Below are 21,345 nucleotides of genomic sequence, written 5' to 3' on the forward strand. Positions count from 1 at the left end.
TGAGACTGTGGGTATCTGTGCCCACTGCAGATGTGCTAGGGGCTCCCCTGATGTCAGCCTACTGACCTGGAATGTTGGCACATACAGTGTGGACGTGTGTGTATGCATTCATTATAACTGATTGGCATAGAACTGGGAGTTCTGGGAGTGCACTGGTAGGTTTTTAAAGAAGTCAAAGCTGGATCAGGGAGTAGTTTGGTTGGATGATCATGTTTGTAATGAGTAGATGGCTCGAACTGAGTGTACACTATCATTTGTCTGCTACTGTTGTAATTAAAGGCAGGTAAGTAGTATTTGTGTGTTTGACTTTGCATCACTAATCTGAGCTATTTCAAGCTTTGTTTGGAGTTAGGGAAGCAACCGATTTTGAGTATATTATTCAGAATGAACAGTTCTAAACAGATACAAATACAGTTCTTTTTAGAAAGCTTGCCATAAATCTGGTTGAGAATCCAGATGTGTATCTGATGGGATCTTGTGGAATGCAACAAAAACAGACACCCAAGTGGGAGGTTTTTAATTTAATGTGAGTGAACGATAATATATGAAGCTTATGGGAAAAAGAAAGAGCACATTCGTTAAAGTAAATCTTGAGCTGAAGCATGATGGATTTACCAGGTTAATTCGTTCATTCTTAGTAATTACTGGTCACAGTGGTTTAAATTAGGCTACTAGTTTGTTTATATTTTGGGAAATAAAACCAACTAAGTTTACCGTAATTTCCGGACTATAAGCCGCTACTTTTTTCACACGCTTTGAGCACTGCAGCTTAAACAACGATGCGACTAATTTTGGATTTTTACGGGCTAACGAGCTTCATGCCGCCAAAACATTTAGCCTCCTCACATGGGACCAATGAAATTACCGAACAGGTCACAGGGGACCAATGAAACTGTTTGAATTAAATCAAACGCACGCACACTAAATTCTTCAGATCAGTCATTTTGCGCTTCATACACACACCCTCATCATGGAAAACACACGAAGAAATGCATATGATGCAACTTTCAAGTTAAAGTGGCACTCCGAGTTGAGTGGAAGGCTTGAAGGACTAGTGGCGAGAAATCATTTACCAAAACTGGCCGCATGCAAAGAGCAACTTTTGCTCAAGTCTGCCAGTGGATCCTAACAGCGTGGAGCAGTGTCAAAAAATGTACTATCACCATCGGGTTTCGAAAGGCTGGACAGCTGCGTGATGAAGAGGACAGCACAAGCTCAAGGGTGAATTTGCCTCGAGACGTAAGTGACATTGAGAGCGACAAAGAAAGAGAGACTGAGGAAGTGTGTGACGAAGTACCTGTAATTCTGAGGCTGTTCAATTCCGACACCGAAGAAGACGACTTTAGTGGTTTTAGTGCGCAGGAGGAAGATGAAGATAGCGATCAATGACTTTTCCTGGTAGGAAACTGTATTTTTTTTTTTTTTTTTTTTAACCAGTCGTATTACAGGCACTGTTCAGAAAAAAGCATTTACGGTACATATTTAATTAAAAGTTAAAAAAAAAAAACTTTCTGTCTAAGATCTTTCTGTGTAAATCTCATGTTACAATGTGGACACCTGTGGCTTATAGACAAACGCGGCCTATATATATATGTACAAAAATTTTTTTCTTTTTAAAGTTAGTGGGTGCGGCTTATATTCAGGTGCGCTCAATAGTCCGAAAATTACGGTAAATTCATTAGAAAATTAATTGGACAAGTACTTACAAAAATAATTGCAATAAATAAAACTATGCTGTTCACATCAGCATGCACCAGAATGAGGGTTAAGAATTGAAAATGCCAAAACTTCTGGTTTAGGTCACACCCACTTCAGATTTAAATTTTAATACAGATATTACAGATATGAAAACAGATACAGATAGTGGCACTGAATTACACCACTATTTTTAGAGCAGTAGTACACACTTAAAAAAACCCCAAAAAACAAAAAAAACTTTAATGCTCTGCTGTGAGTTTAATCGTGCAAGCTAAATATAGACCATATGATAACTTGTATTCACTTCTTTCAGTCTGTCAGACTAATTTTGATTGCTTTTTGATGTTATCTCATCTTAGTGCATCTGTCTGGGGTTCCATTTCAGTTATTTCTTAGCACACAGTGAATGTTGTGAAAATGATTAATTCATTCATCCATTCATCTTTAGTAACTGTAACAGTATAACTGTATAAACCTTTTTATTCTGTTCAGGGTTGTTGATAAGGAGCCTATCCCTAGAACACTATGTGTGAGGTGTGAATACACCCTGAGTGAAACACCAGTCCATCATAGTGCATGATGCCCACATAAAGCAGAAATTTAGCTTAGCTAATTCACCCATATGTTCTTGGGAGGTGGGACGAAACCAGACAAACCAGAGGAAACCCTGTGAGGGAAATATTTATAACTCAACACAGACAGTATCTCTGAACCAGGAGCCCTTGAACTATGAAATGGCAACAGCACACACTGTGCCACTGTGTTGCCCTTGCAGATATCAATTGCCTCTAAAAATGTTTCACATACCTGTACAATATGCTGTGTAAATTTATCAGGTTAAATCCCTGATTAACAATCATCTTGTTTCCTGCTCTTGATTTCATGCCTTTGCTTGTATTAGACATGCATATTATGCATTTTACCTCTCAGGTGGTTGTAACAGCATTCTACACACTTCATTTCACACCCATTATAACCGTGTTACATGTCTCTATGGGAATGCCTTCACCTTTGCTAACTGCCTCCAGGATGCAAGCTCTGGTTCTTGTTTTTGCCTTTGAAATGTCTGTTTATCAGTTTGTTCTGTATTCCCATGCTTGCTTTATATTTATACCACAGCACTGTTGAATTCTCCAATCTGCTTTATACACAGTTGGATAATTTTCTTTAAAAGCAGCTCTGACACTAGTGTTAGCTATACATTCGAATTATTGGTTTATATTAATGTGCTTGCTGATACTTTCTGTAGTAACAGCTAACTCACAGGGACTGGTATGGGGATTGCACCACATAATCTAAGGCTAATAATAAATATATTTTTTACAATGTCTTGTTATTTAACAAAGATAAGTTATACAGTTGAGGTCATAAGTTTACATACACCTTGCAGAATCTGCAAAATGTTATTATTATTATTATTTTTTTAAATAAGAGGGATCATAAAATTGTGTTTTGTTTTTTATTTAGTACTGCCCTGAATAAACTATTTTCACATAACAGACACAATAATAACTGAATTTACACAAATGAACCAGTGCAAAAGTTTACATATGCTTGATTTTTAATACGTGTTTGTTACCTGGATGACCAACGACTGTTTTTATGTTTTGTGATAGTTGTTCTTGAGTCCCTGGTTTGTACTGAGCAGTTAAGCTGCTCACTGGTCTTCAGAAAAATCCTCCAGGTCTGCACATTCCTTGCTTTTCCAGCATCTTCTGCATATTTGACCCCTTTCCAATTGTGGCTATATGATGTTGGGATCTATCTTTTCACACTGAGGACAACTGAGGAACTTGTACACAACATGAGGTGCAAATATTCACTGATGCTCAAGAAGAAAACATAATAAATTAAGAGACGGCAGTGTATCAGGTGGTAGAGTGGGTTGTCCACTAATCGTGGGGTTGGCGGTTCGATTGACTTCACATGCCGAAGTGTTCTTGGGCAAGACACTGAACCCCAAGTTGCTCCCGATGGCAAGCTAGAGCCTTGCATGGCAGCTCTGCTACCACTGGTGTGTGTGTGTGTGTGTGTGTGTGTGTGTGTGTGTGTGTGTGTGTGTGTGTGTGTGTGTGTGTGAGAATGGGTGAATGAGAACCAGTGTAAAGTGCTTTGGAACCGCTAAGGTTAAAAAAGCGCTATATAAGTGCAGACCAGCCCACCATAAGAGATGGGGGGGTACTTGGGAGGGGTTAAATTTAGTTAAAAATAATGTTGCAGTTTGGGATGTGAAGGACAAGAAATTCTTCATTGTCAGAGCAAAGGTGAGTGCTAATTAACTAACGTTAGTTTGCCAAGAAGTTAGAAGCAATGTTAGTAACGTTTGTGACATCATTCCTGCAGACTAGTAAAACCCTCTGCCGCTTCCAACAACTATTAACTCTTCAGACTGAAAATTAAACTTCCCCTTAATTAGATAACTTATTAATTAGCTAGCATTAGCTAACTGTTAATGTAACCATTTCCCCACTCAGAAAATAGTTAACTAGTGTAAGTTGTCAAGGCCACTGAAGTTGGTTGTGTTGCGCCACAAAAATTAACTATGTCTGAATGATTATGTAAAGATGTAATTACAAGCAATACAACCATTAAAATACTCAGTGTTTGCTTAAACTTTCCTTGATGATGTTCACCGCAAAGAATTGTGTACTTTAATCTTTGCCCTCCCCAGGGACGGAGTCACGTCTAATAGCACAAATCCACAAACTCCTCCTCTCTGGGTTTTCTTTCTCAGATGAGATTCTGCAAAAGCACAACTATATGGCATTTTGGCTAAATAAATCTGGTAAAAATAACTGGCAGGCAGCGGAAGGAAGCCTTGCTTTGCCCTCCATGTGACATCACGTGAGAACTATGAATAACATAAGGGACAACTAACCCGTCTCACAGCTGTTCCACAACTTTAAATGTAACCATAAACAGATTTAAAGATGATGTGAAATGTTGTTTATTATTAAACTAAATGTATTTAAAAATTAATTATGTTAGCTGTGACAAACTACTGTGGTATAAGAGGAATAAAACAATTCAGGAGGTACTACTATTGGAAAATAATTAACTTTGTTGTTGGTTGTTTTCCTATAACAACAGGCCCTGATGCATTCTACTAGCCTTCCATGCTCTCAGTTCTTCATCTGACTGAAGTCTGAAGCTTGTTGTTAATCCGCCCTTATCTCTGTTTCCTTTTTTTCCCGTTTTCCTTCTTGTCCCAGCAGTGACTCTCATTTCAGGCTACCTCTGCAAGTGACTTCCTCACTTTGGTGCCTGTTGTCTGTTTCTCTTATGATGACACTCCACAGCTGCTGCAGTCTGTGTTCTCTTGGGCTCACTAACTGCTGCCATTCTTTCTCTCTTGGTCCTGGCTTTCTTCTAAACCCTAGAGCTGTTTATACATTTCCTATGCTTTTAAGTTTCTGGTTAGCTATTTTGGTATCTCATAGGTGCACAGGATGACACTGTAAAAGCTACCTCCATTCTTCAACTTCTCATTACCTTTTAAGGAACACATCCATGTCTATAACTTATAGCGGCACTGGAGTTGATTATCCTATACCGTTTCTTATCCTGCCTGGTTTTAGTGGCTTCTCTTCTCGTTTTGATACAGTTTCCTTCTGGACTGTCCTTCATATATATATATATATATATATATATATATATATATATATATATATATATATATATATATATAATATATATTATATATATATATATAATATATATATATATATATATATATATATATATATATATATATAAGTTGTTAATTAAATTATTTTGTTGAGAAAAGGTGAGTGGTTATACTATTTATTCTTCATTTGTACTTCATTCTTGCTGAAATTGGATGTTCGTACTCTTACTTACTTTTTATTCCTTACATATTTATTTAGACTTACTATTTAGTATTTAATTTAGTATTTTAGTATTCAGCACAAATCTCGAAAGTCTCTTCTTTCCTCATTCAGCCAATGACTGTGCATTGTGTACCTTTGATATATTTTATTTACATTTCAGTTTAGCATCCAATTTCAATCAGACTGTTATCATAAGATAGGAGGCTAAGACAAGTGTAGTGTGAAACGTGAGGATGTGCACCCCTGACCCTACCTCTTTGAAATGTTTCAATATGCTGCAGTAAGCAAAAACTTGTATAAAATTACGTTTCTCACTTGCCTCCCTGAAGACATGAACTCCATCTAATATGAAAAAGCATACTGAGAAAAGATTAGCTAATTTGCTAATCACTACTGTCTATATTTTTCTCAGTTATTTAGAGTTCTTTCCTAATGCCAGGATAGACTAGCATTAATGCAAATAGCTAGCATGAATTGAATAAACAAGAAGTCAGATTCTAACCAAATATTGGGTATTTACATGATATTTTACTTCTGATTAATTAATTAGCAAACTATGTAATGTTAATCATGTATATGACCAGCATACTTACAGAGATAGAATGATGTTTTCAGGCAACATAGACTTCTCTCAGATATAGATACATAATAAAAGCACACAACATAACTAAGTTTACATGGACAGCAATAATCTAATTATCGACCTTATTCTGAGTAAGACAATATTGTGATTAAGGTGTTTGCATGAGTTGCTTTTAGAATATTCCTTTCATGTTCCTGTTCTACATGTTATAAAACATAGATCGATTAATGGCACACGTCATTACGTCCCCATACCACGCCGTCCGACATTCTCTCCAGAATTTCATGTATCAACATACAGTTCGTCTTCGTTATGATACCGTATGCAGTTTTGGGTGTTTCATTTTTAATTTTACGGAAGCTTCAAGTGCAGTTGATTATTTGTCATGCTATACGTGCAAATACACGATTACACGATACACGATTGCTTGAAGCCACTGGCTGTGCCCGAAACGTCATACTTACCTACTATATATTAGCTGAAATACATGTATTTCATTTCCTACTATATAGTAGGTAAGTACACGGTTTTGGACGCAGCAGTGCTCTCTTGTTTACCGTCAAACGGTTGAGCACTGCCGTGTGTGTACGTGTCCTTTCGCAAAATGCGGCGAAAACACCCACGTGACGTTAATAGTGTGATTATGGTGTGTACATGTCTATAATGCACTTCGATAATGCAACTAAAATAGGAATACTCCACATGTCTTAATTTGATTTGTGTTTATTTTGAGTATGACTTTAGCCAGATTAAGGTAATCAGAAATCACTGTTTACATGCTAGTTTATTAATCAGAGTATTGTCTTAATCGGGTTAATATCGGAATATTGTTGTCCATGTAAACATACCGATTAACTTAATTTCATCAGTTAAAAACATTTACTTTTGACTTTTAAATGAGCTACATGAGTACATTTAAAAGTAGCAATTGAGAACATTTTTGACTGAACACATTTACTGAATATATTCAATTAAGTGTAATTACCCAATACTTTATCTGCCTCTTTTTATTTATTTACAATATTATAATTCTTTTGCCCATTCTCTTAAAGGGGGCATATAATTCTGAAGTTACTCTATATGTGCATGTATACTCACAAACATTGGACACAGCACTCAGGCAAAGGAGAGAGTGAGAGAGAGAGAGAGAGAGAGAGAGAGAGAGAGAGAGAGAGATTCTCATCATCAGTCTTTGATTCCTTTGATATGGCTGATGAGAGTGATGCTCTAATTCAGTGTGGCTTGCTTGGTGTTTAGGTTTTGAAAGGGTCTGTGGTTTTATTTTCTGCTATGTTCCAGGAATCCTTTGGTGTGTAGGTGTGTCCTCTATGGTATAGCGTAGCCCTCTATTTAATAGGGTTCACTGTTTCAAATCATATCACTGGTTCTGGGTACCCGAGTCAGTCTGTATACAGAGCAGCAAATAAATGTTGCAAATGTATTGTATGTAAACAGCTCGTCTATCATTTCCTCAGTGCTTCTATCATTCTGACTCACAATCATACATATGGCTTACTCATTGTTTGAGAATAATCATACTTCATGAAATTTTCATCAAGACCTTTTGCTCTTCAAACTTTGCACACAAGCTGCGTTAAAAAAAATATGTATATATAGTACTGTATGTCAAGAGAGAAAAAATGGGTCTAGTGAGGGAATGATTGTTACAGCATAAGTGATAACAGGAACTAACTTGTCTCACAGATTTTCCACAGCATTAAATACAACTCTGAAAAGGAAAAAAAAGATGAGCAATTTTAAATAATTTTTAAAAATATTATTAGCACATAGCTGTGGTGTGAGAGGAATAAAACACTTCGGGGCATTCTGTCATTGGAAAACAATCAACTTCAAGGGGTAACAGAAATGTTAATAGTTAGTAGTCTAATAGTCTAATAGAATGAAATTCCAAATGATTGACTTATAAGTGAATAATTTGGCATTTCATTCTATTAGACTATAGAATTAAATGCTGTTAAACAGTATTCAGGCCACCAGAGATCTTTCCAAGGGCAAAACCTTGCAGCAAAGAATAACAAGGAGAATTTCTGCTTTCAATACACTGTGATGTGTGAAGCCAGCTGGATAGCTTAAATGTAACACACACACACACACACATATATATATATATATATATATATATATATATATATATATATATATATATATATATATATATATATATATATAATATGTATATATGTGTGTGCATATGTATATGTGTGTGTGAGTGTGTGTGTGTTGTCAAGCAGATGTCATTTTGACATGCTTTTGTTTGTGTTTCATCCAACAGAATAGGAATCCATGCATGCGCCTACACACAGCTAACAAAGACTCTTGGTCTGATTTCAAGTGTGTGCTCTTTTAATTTTACAAGCTGGTGTGAGAATGCTTATTTATAGCTGCTATAATGTAAGTGATAACAGGAACTAACTTGTCCATACCATTAAGAGTAAAATGCACAATATGTCATTAATTAATAAATAAAAAAATTGCAATTATTGGCAAATCGCTGGTATGAGTGGTCTAACACACTTCAGACCATGTTGTTACATCCCATCATGGATTTTTTTTTTTTTTTTTTTTTTTAATATAACAGCCCTGCTCACATATTAAATGATAAAATGGTAACTAAGTCTTAATGTTAAATATTTTTCAGAATATAGGACCTGCTGTTTTACATAGAATTGAGATGTAGTGTGACTAAAAAGACTATAGAGAAGCCAAAAAAGACAGAACCCAAACAATATGTTGTTTGAACTTACTGAATTAATATACGCTTGTGCGTTTTTTTTCTCTGTAATTATTTGAGTTTTGTACTATCAATCAATGACTGTATAGGTTTAGCTTTATTTTATTAGGCTCTCTTTAATTTAATCAATCAAGGCAACATATAAATATCACATCCTCTTCAGCAGCGAGATCTTCCTAATTTCCCATGGCACAACTCTCCACATTTAATTAAAATTGTGCTTGGTATCTGTTAACTGTTTTGGATTGTGTTCAGATTCTTTGCTGTCATCAAATGCAGTTTCATCCTCAATCTATCTACATGTTTTTTCTACAGTTTTGCTTGTTTACCAAGCCATATACAGTATAAATGACTTTATGACAGAGTAGTTACAAATTAATCTAAAAAAATCTCACGCTTCAAGCATTCTGCATGGGTTCTCATGGCAACAGGGCCAGGTGTTCTTTGTTATGTCTCCATCTTTTTTTGTTAATGGTTCCTTACCTTATTGTGTTCATCTAAACCTTTTTTTCGCTTACTTGTGTACTTCACCACAATCAAGTCGAGACTGGGAATTTTCTGACCCCTGAGTAAAAAAAAAACCCAATAAAACTAAACAAAACATTTAAATGAACCTATGATATTTCTTTAAATTGGAATCTTGTGATGTCACCTGTAGTACAAAATAAAAACTTAATAACAGTGTGTTTTAAGCATTATTAGCAAAATTTCATGTATATGTATATACATGAACAGTGGTAGTTTAGTGGTTAAAACGTTAGACTACCAATCAGAAGGTTGTGCGTTTGAATTCCAGTATTGTCAAGCTGCCACTTCTGGGCCCTCGTGCAAGGCTTTTAAACCTCAACTGCTCAATTATAATAAGAAAAAATTCAAAAAGGAGAGATAAATATAAGTTGCTCTGGATAAGGGTGTCTGCAAAATGCTGTAAATGTAATCTATATGTGTTTGGCAAATCAATATGATCAACACATCAAGGAGAGTAGTTACAAAATTCAATGGCTTATTTGACTTTTGCATGATCCTTGAGCAAACTTCATTAAGGCTCTTGAGTGCACAATAAGGAAGGAAGTTTAGTCCTGGGTGGGGAGGGTAATGCATTCATCAGAATTGATCTGAATCTTTGCGGGGAATTTTAGAGAGAGTGAGTGAGAGAGAGAGAAAGAGAGAGAGAGAGAGAGCGAGCAGGGTTGGAGCACAAAGCGGACACATTGCATCTGGCATTGTCTCTCACTGTTGGTCATTTATTCTCCCAGCACTCAGTTCCAGCCAGGGAGGCTTAACGTCATTATCATCGGGCAGCTGAGGGCACTTGATTCTGGCTCTCCCCTTGTAGCAGATGCATTTGTTGTGTTGGCTGTCTACAGTGCTTGAGGGCTTGCTGGCATCGGTGCTGATCTAGCACTTTATGATTCAGTTCATGGTACACAAATTAATCAAATTGGTTAAGATTATGGCAAAAAGGGGAACATAATTGCAGAGTATAGCATTTAGTTCTCAGAGCATGGTGAGAAGAAAATATTTTATGCCACAGAGTATGAACATAAGTGTCAAATGAGGCGTGCTCTGGCTTTTAATCTGTAGTTATGACATGTGGAGCAGAGCATTTATAAACTGGGAAGTGGCTAAGAATAGGGGTGGGAGATATGATTAGACAAAATCACTAACATAACACATTATGTTAAACAAATATAATATTCTAGTTATCGTCAGGTGTCCACTGTTAAAGCACTGATTCATTTCAATGATTGTCCGTTACAGTCTATTTGAAACTTTGTGTATTGGCCGTGATTTACTAAAGCTTTGCAAATGTAACAACATGCACAAAGCTGCTAACACCTGCAAAAAAATGTGCAAGCTCTTTTACTAACAGGGTCTACAGAGAATTGGCTTTCAAATAAGCAAAATAACATATCTTGTTAGTTTTGTGTGTTTGCTTGAATAAATATGTAATTCAGGAGGGTTTACATAGAGGTGTAAAAACAGAGACAGAGATCACATTTTCTTCCACAATGCACTTATTATTGCAGCCTGAAAGTCATTTGGTTATGTCACAAATACATACTACTATTCAGTTATACTGTACCATAGTGTATAAAAACCCCATAGCATTATTTTATTAATGTTCCTGCAAATTATATGTCTCAGTATCTCAAAATAATGTCTTGAAATTATGAAATTGAATATTACTGTGAAAATTTGTTTCAAATTAAATATTGTATGCATGAAGTCATAAGCAGAGTACCTACAAAATGTTTAATATTTTTCTTATTCCTTGTAAATAGAATACAAACTCATGTCTGTACATTTTTATTTTGCATTCACATATTGTATATTGAATTTTTTTTGGCACACCTCACAAATTTGAACTGGCCAAAAGACTGTGGACACATTACCATCAAAATCAATATGGAGCATGACTGTGGGGATTGGTGGCCATTCAGCCACAAGAGCATTAGTGAGGTCAGGCAATGATGCAGGGTGAGGAGGCCTGGGGTGCAGTTGGCATTCTTCCAAAATGACCAGTGGGATTGAGGTCAGAGCTCTGTTCAGGACACTCGAGTCCACTCCAACACTGAACACCATGTCTCCATGTCTTTGTACACAGGGGCACTGTCGTGCTGGAACAGATTAAAATCTTAGCACTACAGCAAACAAAGACATTCTATACAATCGTGTGCTTCCAACTTTGGGGCAACAGTTTTGGAAACTGTTCCAAATTTGCACCCAGATATAGGTGTGATGGTCAGGTATTCACATTCTTTTTCCCTGACACAGTTTAATTAAATGTTTCATCAGGTTTGACATACTACCTGACTTCACAGCTACTAGTTAAAATCATTCATTGCCCTGGGAACTGTTCTCATCTACTTTTCCAGCATACAACCCGACTCTAGTCCTTTTAGATGTGTTTTCACACTCTATTTTCACTCTCTGTGGGAATCATTCAGACTCAGAAGTCATGAGTTCTTTGACATTTTCTTTCCATTCTTTATTATTTATTTATTTATCTATTTATCTATTTATTTATTTATTTAAATAGTTCTAATATTCCTTTATAATATTTTTTTGTCCAAAGTATCAAAAATACTTTTCCATACTCTGCAATACCGAAATGCTTCTGTCAGTGGCATTTGGTAACAATTTTACAAAATAGATAGCATATCTAATAGCATAGCATAAAATGAGCTCAAATATACACTGATATACACTGATTTACACACCTAACGTGGCATTATTCTTTGTCATCTACCTACATTTTTGCCATATTCATTCTTGTTGTAGGAAAGATCTTGCGTGTTCTGTAATTCAATTCAATTAAATTCCATTTCATTTCTATAATACTTTTAACAAAAGACATTGTCACAAAGTAGCTTCACAGAAATCCAGATGTACTGCACTCATTAGTTGCTGAATGAGCAAGCCAGAGCTGACAGAGAGAAGAAAAAATTCCTGAGACGACTAGAGGAAGAAACCTTGAGAGAAACCAAATTTAACTGTGATCCCATCCTTTTCTGGGTGATGTGATAGTGGGATTATAAATTATTCTTCTTCCACAACTGTATACTATTGGACAAGACCAAAACTCCCCAGTTTATCAAAACTATGCTCATTAACTCTTTTTACCAGTAGCCAAAAAATTTCCGTCTGTTTTGTTAAGTTGTTTTCCATTCCGTTCCGAATGTACTGTTAAAAGGGTTTTAAACCCCTAGATCTGCATGTGGTAATAATCAGCACTCCTTTCAGTGCTTGGATATTGGACAATGCAGAATAGTGTGTTTTGTCTGCTATCAACACAAAAATGTGATAAAATATTCACACCATGTTGTTATTATTAATAATAAATGTGAACTGCTTGTTTGAGAAATGGTATTAGCTTTATCTCTTTGTACAGGAGAGATGGATGTGTTATATTTGGCTTTGGATTAAGAGCGAAGTGCAACACTTTCATCCAATAAATCCTGTTTGTCTTGCAGCTTTACTCTGACATTCAGCCTCTATTCTGGTCTAGAGAAAGTAATGTGAATTATTTGTTTATTATGCACTTTTAAACTTGAATGTACTGAACATTCTGTGGGCTGTAAATATCTATAATTATCTCTCTAGTGCAATAGTGTGTCACTGGGTTTAATGGTGGATAATGGCATCATTGGATGTACAGTATATAACATCTCTAGGTTTAAAAAGTGGGAATTTAAATGTACTAGAGAAAGAGAGCGATTGAGACTTTCCTTTTCTGCTTTGCTAGTCTGTGCATTTGCACCAATGATGCTTGTAGTCTAATGAAACACTGAATTATTGATGTTGTTTTGTACCTTTTTTTGAGACAATTAGCTGATGAATTATTTAGGAAAAGTCAATAGAGTGTATGTGTACGAGAGAAAAAGTGTGTCTTTGTAAGACCTTAGAACAAATGAGTTAGTGATATTGTCATATTTAGCTGCTTCTTGACTGTTATATGCATTTATTAATAATTTCTTTTCTATGTATATTTGTCTCTGTATGTGCTGACACATTTCTGTCTTCAGAGTGAGAATATGAATAGAATAATTTTATATTAGTGAAATGTAAAGCAGATGTAACTGATTTTTAAAGAACATTTCTGCAAAACCCTCTGAAGAGACTTCAGAAATCACGTTATCCTGGTCATGCTGGACTCATGCAGCACAGTGCAGGAATACATCTCAGCCTGGCATCACACACTTTCACACAGAGACACAGATTCATACTTGGGGCAATTTAGAGTCACCAATCCACCAGTTGGCATATTTTTGGGAGGTGGGAGGAAATCGGAGAACCCAGAGGAAACCCAAACAGAAATGGGGAGAACATGTGAAACCTCAGACAGTAACCTGAGCTCAGGATTGAATCAGGAATCCTTAATCCGGAGAAGTGTCCCACTCAATAAACAGCAGCTGGAAATGTCCTGTTAAACATGTATGATACTTCTTTGCAAAAAAGTGGCTACCATGCTTCTGTCAAGTGCTTGATGGAAGAGTTAAATTAAGCTTATGAATGTATCCTGGAATCAAAGGCAGAAAATGCTGTTCCAGTTTCACTGTCTAAGAAAATGAAGAGTGTAGAGGAAAAACAAAAGGGATTATGAAAGTAAATATAGATTCATATTTTGTGCGCTGTATGTAAAAATGTCACAGTTTAGGAGGATGTGCTTGTTCTGGGGAGGATAATCAGAGCCTTCTCTAAAAAGAGTTTTATGTTCAATATATTATGGCATTTAAACAGTTTCTTTAAAATTCAATTCAGTTCAGTTTTATTTGTATAGCACTTTTAACAGTGGACATTGTCCAAAATCAGCTTTACAGAAATATATAAATTCAGAATATAGATTTTAAATGTAGGAATTTAACACAAATAAGCAAGCCAGAGGTTACAGTGGCAAGGAACAACTCCCTAAGACTATTTAAGGAAGAAACCTTGAGAGGAACTAGACTCAAAGGGAACCCATCCTCATCTGGGTGACTCCAGTGCAATTATAAATAAATCCCTTCTATAAATGTGGTAATAAAATAAAGTTGTGTAACCAGGACATTCATTACAGGTTTTACATGAAGTCTGTTGAGCTTATCCACTGTTCACTGATGGATACTTGGATCCAAAACTGTTTGTGGTGATTGTAGTCCTAAGGCATCATAGCTTAACTGTTCAAATTAATTGAGGTCCAAAGCCATCTTTATGGTTTTAAAGGGGTACCATGCTCAGTTATGTAAATGCTCTTTAGGCTGCACCATGTGGGGCCATCCTCAGCAGCATCATGTGACTTCCCATTGATGAGAACTCCAACCAGAAGTAGGGCATCAGGATGGATTGGGCAGCTCCGGAGAGCAGAAGCAGTCATGATGACTGGTATCTCAGGAGAAACATGTGTAGCTTGACTGAGAGAGAGAGGGGGGGAAAGAGAGGGAGAGATTATTAGGTATATTTATTGTCCCATAATGGTTAAGGACAATGTACTTTGTGTCAGTGCAAACAGAGACTCCGGCAAGACTAGCTATGACCGCATAAGAGGGAGAGCCAGAAGGTAACACAGACATGAGGGCACCCTGGGACATAAGGCGGCCAGCCACTCCACCATCAACAAATCTGAGTCAATGCATGGAAGTATCCAAACATCCCAGTTCACCACAACACTCTGTGTGTGAGCCTTCTAGATCTGTTCCTTTACGTAAGAAAAAATCTATTCACAAAAGGCATGACTAAACAAATATGTTTTCAGCGTGGACTTAAACACTGGGACTGAGTCCTGAACACTAATGGGAAGGCGTTTCCATAACTGTGCGGCTTTGTAAGAGAAAGCTCTTCCCCTTGTTGTAGCCTTCACTATTCAGTGTACCAACAAATAGCCTGCACCTTTTGATTGAAGTAGGCATGGCAGGTCATAAAAAACCAAAAGTTCGCCCAGGTACTGTGGAACGAGACCATTTAGTGCTTTATAGGTCAGTAGTAGTATTTTATAATCAATGTGTTATTTTACTGGGAGCCAATGCAGTGTGGATAAAATAGGGGTGATGTGGTCATATCGTCTGGTTCTAGTAAGGACTCTAGCAGCTGCATTCTGGACTAACTGGAGATTGTTTATACTCCTACTGGAACATCTAGACAGTAAGGCATTACAATAATCCAACATAGAGGTAATGAAAGCATGAACTAATTTTTCTGCTTCGCCATTATATTTATTATCTTAGAAATATTTCTAAGATAAACCAAGGCTATCTTAGTAATATTATGTACATGAGCGTCAAATGAAAGACTGGAGTCAATCATAGGTGAAATAAGACCCGAGCCAGGAGAGAGCCATTCCCTTAATGCCAACAACGTTTTCTAGTCTATCAAGGAGATTAGTATGATCAGTGGTATCAAAACTTGCACTAAGGTCAAGCAACACAAGTAAGAAGGTAAGTAACAAGTAAGGAGACACAACTCTGATCAGAGGCCAGTAGTAGGTTATTTACCACTTTAACTGTCTGTCTGATTTTAAATTGATAGTCTGTATTTTTGTCTAATATTTTACATTTTGCCAATTAAATAATTATGAAATCATCGCTACTATATAATGACTGTGTGCATGTTTCTGTTGTGGTCTTATTCCTAGTTATTTGTACTACAGTATTAAATTAGAACCTAGGATTATTTTTGTTATTAAAATTATGGTGGAGAGATTGATCTAGCAGTACTAAGAGATTTTTTTATGTCAGGAGGCTCTCCTTCCATGCTGTTTAAAATACTGCCAATTTGGTTTGACACCACTCACGTTCTAATTTTAGAGTGGTCTGTTTTAAGGTGTGTGTGTGATCAATACACCAGAGTGCTTCCATTTTTCTCTCTAAGTATTTTTTCTTATCTAGCATGTAGAAAATTGACTCTAAGCATTTGTTCACCTGATCAAGTTTTTTTGGATCAGATGGTGATCTAATCATATTTGATAAAAGACAGCATGAGAGCAGATGACTTGTTTGTTCAGAGCAGTATCACTCCGAGTGGGCATTAAAAATGCTGTGAATTGAACTTTGACTCATGGGCAAACGGTCTCTGTGTTTAGTGTTCCCAGAACTGAAGTGCCATCACAAACGAGATTTTCTACATGGTCACTTCAGTGCTCCACTGCTTTGACATGAATGCCTTTGAGTATCTGCAGTTCATGGCATTTTGCGATCATTATAATGACCACACTCAGTGATACTTCTCTTTGTGCTCAGGTTGGCCATCCTTGCACGCTTTATTAAAGACACTGTTTAAATGCATTAATATGCTTTATCAGGTTACTTGTAGGAAGATGCTGTGTTTCCTCATCTTGATATTTTCAGATCACAGTTTGTATTCTGCTTTGCTTTGATTGCAATCATTGATTGTGTAATACATCCAGATTGCTGTAATTTGTCACTGTTCATTAGAGACAATGTACTCTAGGCTTATCTGACATAGAATCATTGGATGTTGGTCCCAGAGAATTTGTATGAGTATGAATAGTAGGAGAAAAAAAGTACAATGTTAGACAGTACAAAAATAGTGCATAGTTAGCTAGCTACAAAAGCAACCCTTTCTGGGTTTAGCTGTGTATTCAGATATACAAGGGTGACTTTGAGGCTGAACATATTATTAATTAAAAGCATAAAAAAATCTGTCAGAGTAGGCATTGCCTATACAGGTGTGTGTCTGCTTGCAATCACAATCACACTGGCACATTTTGGATCATGATGCTACATCACAATACCAATGAATAGTGTGTGTGTGTGTGTGTGTGTGTGTGTGTGTGTGTGTGTGTGTGTGTGTGTGTGTGTGTGTGTGTGTGTGTGCGCATATCTGTTGAAGATGGAGCTTTGATGGAAGGGTTGGATTGATGGTCTGAGACTGAACGAAGACACAGAACTCTTTTGGTAGCAGACACAGCAGAAATTAATTAACTGTGATTTCCAAAATTACATCACTTAAAGTCTTTTTTATAATTGTATTTATTTATTTGTTTATTAATTTCTTTTTACAGAATTTGTGTCTTTTCTGGTAAATGCATGCATATTAGATGATTAAGCAAGACAGGCACATCACAATCAGAGAGCTTTTTAATGACAATAATACCTTAACCCAGTATCACATAATACAACTAGATGAATTGAATAAAAACAACACAAATTGTGGATAAAGAAGTGCTTGTGAAATGGTGGACATCATCATTTTTTAACAGAAAGAGTGTAACAGTTTCTATCAGTCTTTATTCTGTTATCAGCTGCCACTGGCCATCTTAGGCTACAAGACTCATTTCTGTATTTTGATATAACAAGACTTGCAATCAATCTGGAGAGAGATTTGGTCATTTATTGTCTCACACAACAAGCTTGGAAATTTGCTTCCGATAAGGGATAGAAAGAGACTGACAGCCCTGGATTTCATCAAAAATACTGGATTTCACTAAAAGTAGCCATGTAGTCCAAAAATAAGTGGGCAATAATCATGTCCATCTGAAAACTTCCTGTGAGCCAGGAATCTGGCCAGAAAAGCTGTCCACTCATTTGTCAAATTTCTGGTTTTAAGCCATGTGCTGCTAACTCATTGAACTCCTCTGCTATTCCTTTGATATTATTATGTCTATTTTAAGTGGACGAGTGATATATGTAGCTTTATTTCTGCAGGTGTACGTGTGTGCATGAGTATGCATGTTGTCAGGCGGTGTAAGAGATGAGGTAGATTGATTAGAGAGTCTGTGCGTCTGTAGCAGATGCTGCTGCTCGTCCATCCTGTGAATATCCCACACATCAAACAGCAAAGCAGACGAAAGCTTCCACACACAACACACATATTCATCAGCAACCACAAGCAAGCATTACATAGTGAAAACATTGCAATGTATTTCCAAAATGTAGAGCTGTTTTGCTTGAGTAAATCTTGCAACGGTTAAACTGACTGCTACCTTTACTGTTGCTGATGCAGGTAAGATTACATAATTAAGTTTTACTTTTTTGTTCAAAGAATCCATACGTACAAACCATTAGGGACCTCATTTGTAGACTGAGTTACAGCCACATAGATATAGATGTGTACCAGCTGCACTAATGTTTTAATGGTTGAAAACCCATGTAGAAATATAGGATTGATGACAGTTCTCCACTGGTGTTACTAAAATGAGTTGTGACAGAAGGATAGACACGTGTTAGTATTATCTCAGGCTGTTTTCTGTGCTTCAGCTTAACTCTCTTACATCAAACCAAGCTGTGCACAGAGGACTGTTAATTAGACCACTGGGACCCATGTGACAGCTGCATGATATTCTCATTATTCTGTTATTCTCCCCCACACTGTGTCCTTTGTATTCTTTACCCATGTAACTAATAATCCTGAAACACTACAAAAGGGAATTTGATACTTCTTGTTACTAGGGTCGAACAATATAGAGAAAAGTTGCACATTCAGATATATTAATTTACTTACATTAATCCTAGTCAGGGTTGTGTTGGATATTGAGTCTATCCTGTTGACACTGGGTGCAAAGTGAGGATACACCCTGGATGGGTCATCAGTCCATCACACATTTACACCTATGGGTTATTTTGTGTTAGCTTAATGGCTTGTTTTTGGGAGGAGGGAGGAAACAGTATAAACCATCATAGTGGAGACCATCATAGACACAGGAAGAACATGTGAAAATCTGACCAGAAAGTAACCTGAGCTCAGGACCAAACTGAGGACCCTGGAGCTTTGAGGCAGCAACACTACCCACTACACTAATAGTATGCCCACACATTGTGATGTACAGTTTTGTCATATGTAGAGTGATGTTTGAAAAACAGAAAAGGAGCAGTAGAGGCAGTCAGGGGTTTGGTCTCTGGACTACTAATTGGCAAGTTATGAGTTTGAATCTTAATTGTACCAATGTGTCACTGTTGGTCCCTTAACCTTCAACTGCTCAGTTGCATGTTGCTTTGCATAAAACTGCAATATGAATAAATATACATGTGAATGATTAAAAACATAATAAAGAACAGAGAAACTATTCACAGTTTATGTAAGCAATCACTCTAGCAGTGTAAAAGGTTTGTTTATGTAGGGAATAAATGCAGTAATTAGTGGTTGACCTGGCATAGTAATTATATTTATTTACTATTGCTCAACTCAGTACTAGCAGTTAATAAATAAACCATTTTGATTAGACAGATAATTGAACAAGAGATGATTGATCTCATGAAACAATGTTTATCACGTCTGGTGTGTATCAGTTGTTATACATGCCTCCCTTCTTTATACAAATTCCCTCTAGGATCCTCTGTTTAAATGCTGTTTGCAGTTGATTTCCAACAGACAGGTATTACACTTCTGAACAGTGTCTGGCTGAATCTCAAATACTGCTTTATTGAACATGTAGTGCACTAGGTAGGATACAGAACACCATTATGTAATTTACCTATATAGTAAATAGGAAGCCATTTTAGATTCCTAGGTGCACGCTGATTTTGAAGGTGATGGAATTGAATATAATTGTTAAGAAAACATTTCAGTAGATATGAAAAATATGAACTCTAAAGAAATTTACTTGAAATATTAAAATTTATAATGAAATGATGAAGGAGACATTATTCAGTGGGTACTGCTGCACATGTTGCTGTTTAATTTGCTAATCCATCTGTATGGATTTGCAGGCATTAGATGAATCAGTGTACAGACACCTCACAGTAGTCATAAGCACCCAGCCGAGGCATCTTTATATCCCTGCCAGTGTGTTTTGGCCTTTATGAAAGGCCATTGGACCAAATGAATGTGTCCCTAGAGCACTGTTAGTCCAGTCACAGCAACATAACTCCACCAGCTCTAATTCACTTCAGCTCAGCCTATTGGCACATTCACGAAATTGGGGGCTTTGCATTCCCTGTCTGCTTTATTGGAGACATCCATACTTTCTGAGCACTTCCACAGATGTCACTACTCTTCTTTGGTCTTATTTTCTTCCATTCATTGTAAAAAATAATTTTGATTTTAGAGAAAATACTATGAACTTTACAGTAAAAAACTGTAAAACATATTTCCAGTAAAATGCTGTAATATCTTACATAGTATAAAATAACACTTAATCTAGTACATTTCTTGCTTGGTTGATGCAGGATACAACTGAGCTGAAGGTTAAGGGTCTTGATCAAAGATCCAACCTGGCAGTTTGGTGGTGGTGGGATTTGAATATGCTATCTTCTGATTTATAAATATAGCTATCTTCTGATTCATAACCACAATGAAATATTTCAATCATTTATTCAGCATTAAAAATCAATAGATGTGATATTCTTCTGTGGAAAAGGTAAGTACACCCCTGGCCTCAGAAGCTAGTATTGCCCCCTTTAGCTGAAGTAACTTCTTGTAGGTGCTTTGCATAATTGTCCTCCAGTCTGACATCGGGTTGCTGGAATTATTTGACCACTCTTCCATGCAGTATTCTTTCAGTTGCAAGAAGTTTGAGGGTTTTCTTGCATGAACTGCCTGTTTCAAATTCCCCCAAAACATTTCAATGAGATTCAAATCCAGGCTTTGACTAGGCCCTTACATAACCATACATTTCTTCTTTTTGAGCCATTCCTTGGTGGATTTGCTAGTTTGCTTAGGATCATTATCCTGCTAAAAGGTCCACTTTCGGTTCAACTTCAGCTTTTGGACAGATGACTTCACGTTATCTTCAAGCACTCGTTGATATGATGCAGAATTCATATTTGTAATCATAACAGTTGTTATGAGGTGCTTCACTTGAAAAGCTGTCTTTAGTCAGTGCCAAACATCTCCTATCTTTGATTCATCTGTCCAGAGCACATTATACCAAAAGGCCTGGTCTTTGCCTATATCCTCACTGGGAAACTGTATTCTTGCTCTAATGTTCTTTTTAAACAGCCAAGGCTTTTTCCTGGCATGTGTCCCATGCAGGTCAAATTTGTGCAATCTCTTTCTGATTGTATAAGCATGCACTTTGACACCAA

General features: G+C 36.6%; 1 protein-coding gene across 5 annotated transcripts in view; it reads left to right on the plus strand.

Moving 5' to 3' along the window:
* The window catches only part of LOC108264659 (voltage-dependent calcium channel subunit alpha-2/delta-1), a 118,211-nt gene that overhangs the window by 10,530 nt on the left and 86,336 nt on the right, over positions 1–21,345 (plus strand). The gene's annotated exons all lie outside the window — the stretch shown is intronic.

Source organism: Ictalurus punctatus, chromosome 4 (genome assembly GCF_001660625.3).
Source record: "Ictalurus punctatus breed USDA103 chromosome 4, Coco_2.0, whole genome shotgun sequence".
Lineage (NCBI taxonomy): Eukaryota > Metazoa > Chordata > Actinopteri > Siluriformes > Ictaluridae > Ictalurus > Ictalurus punctatus.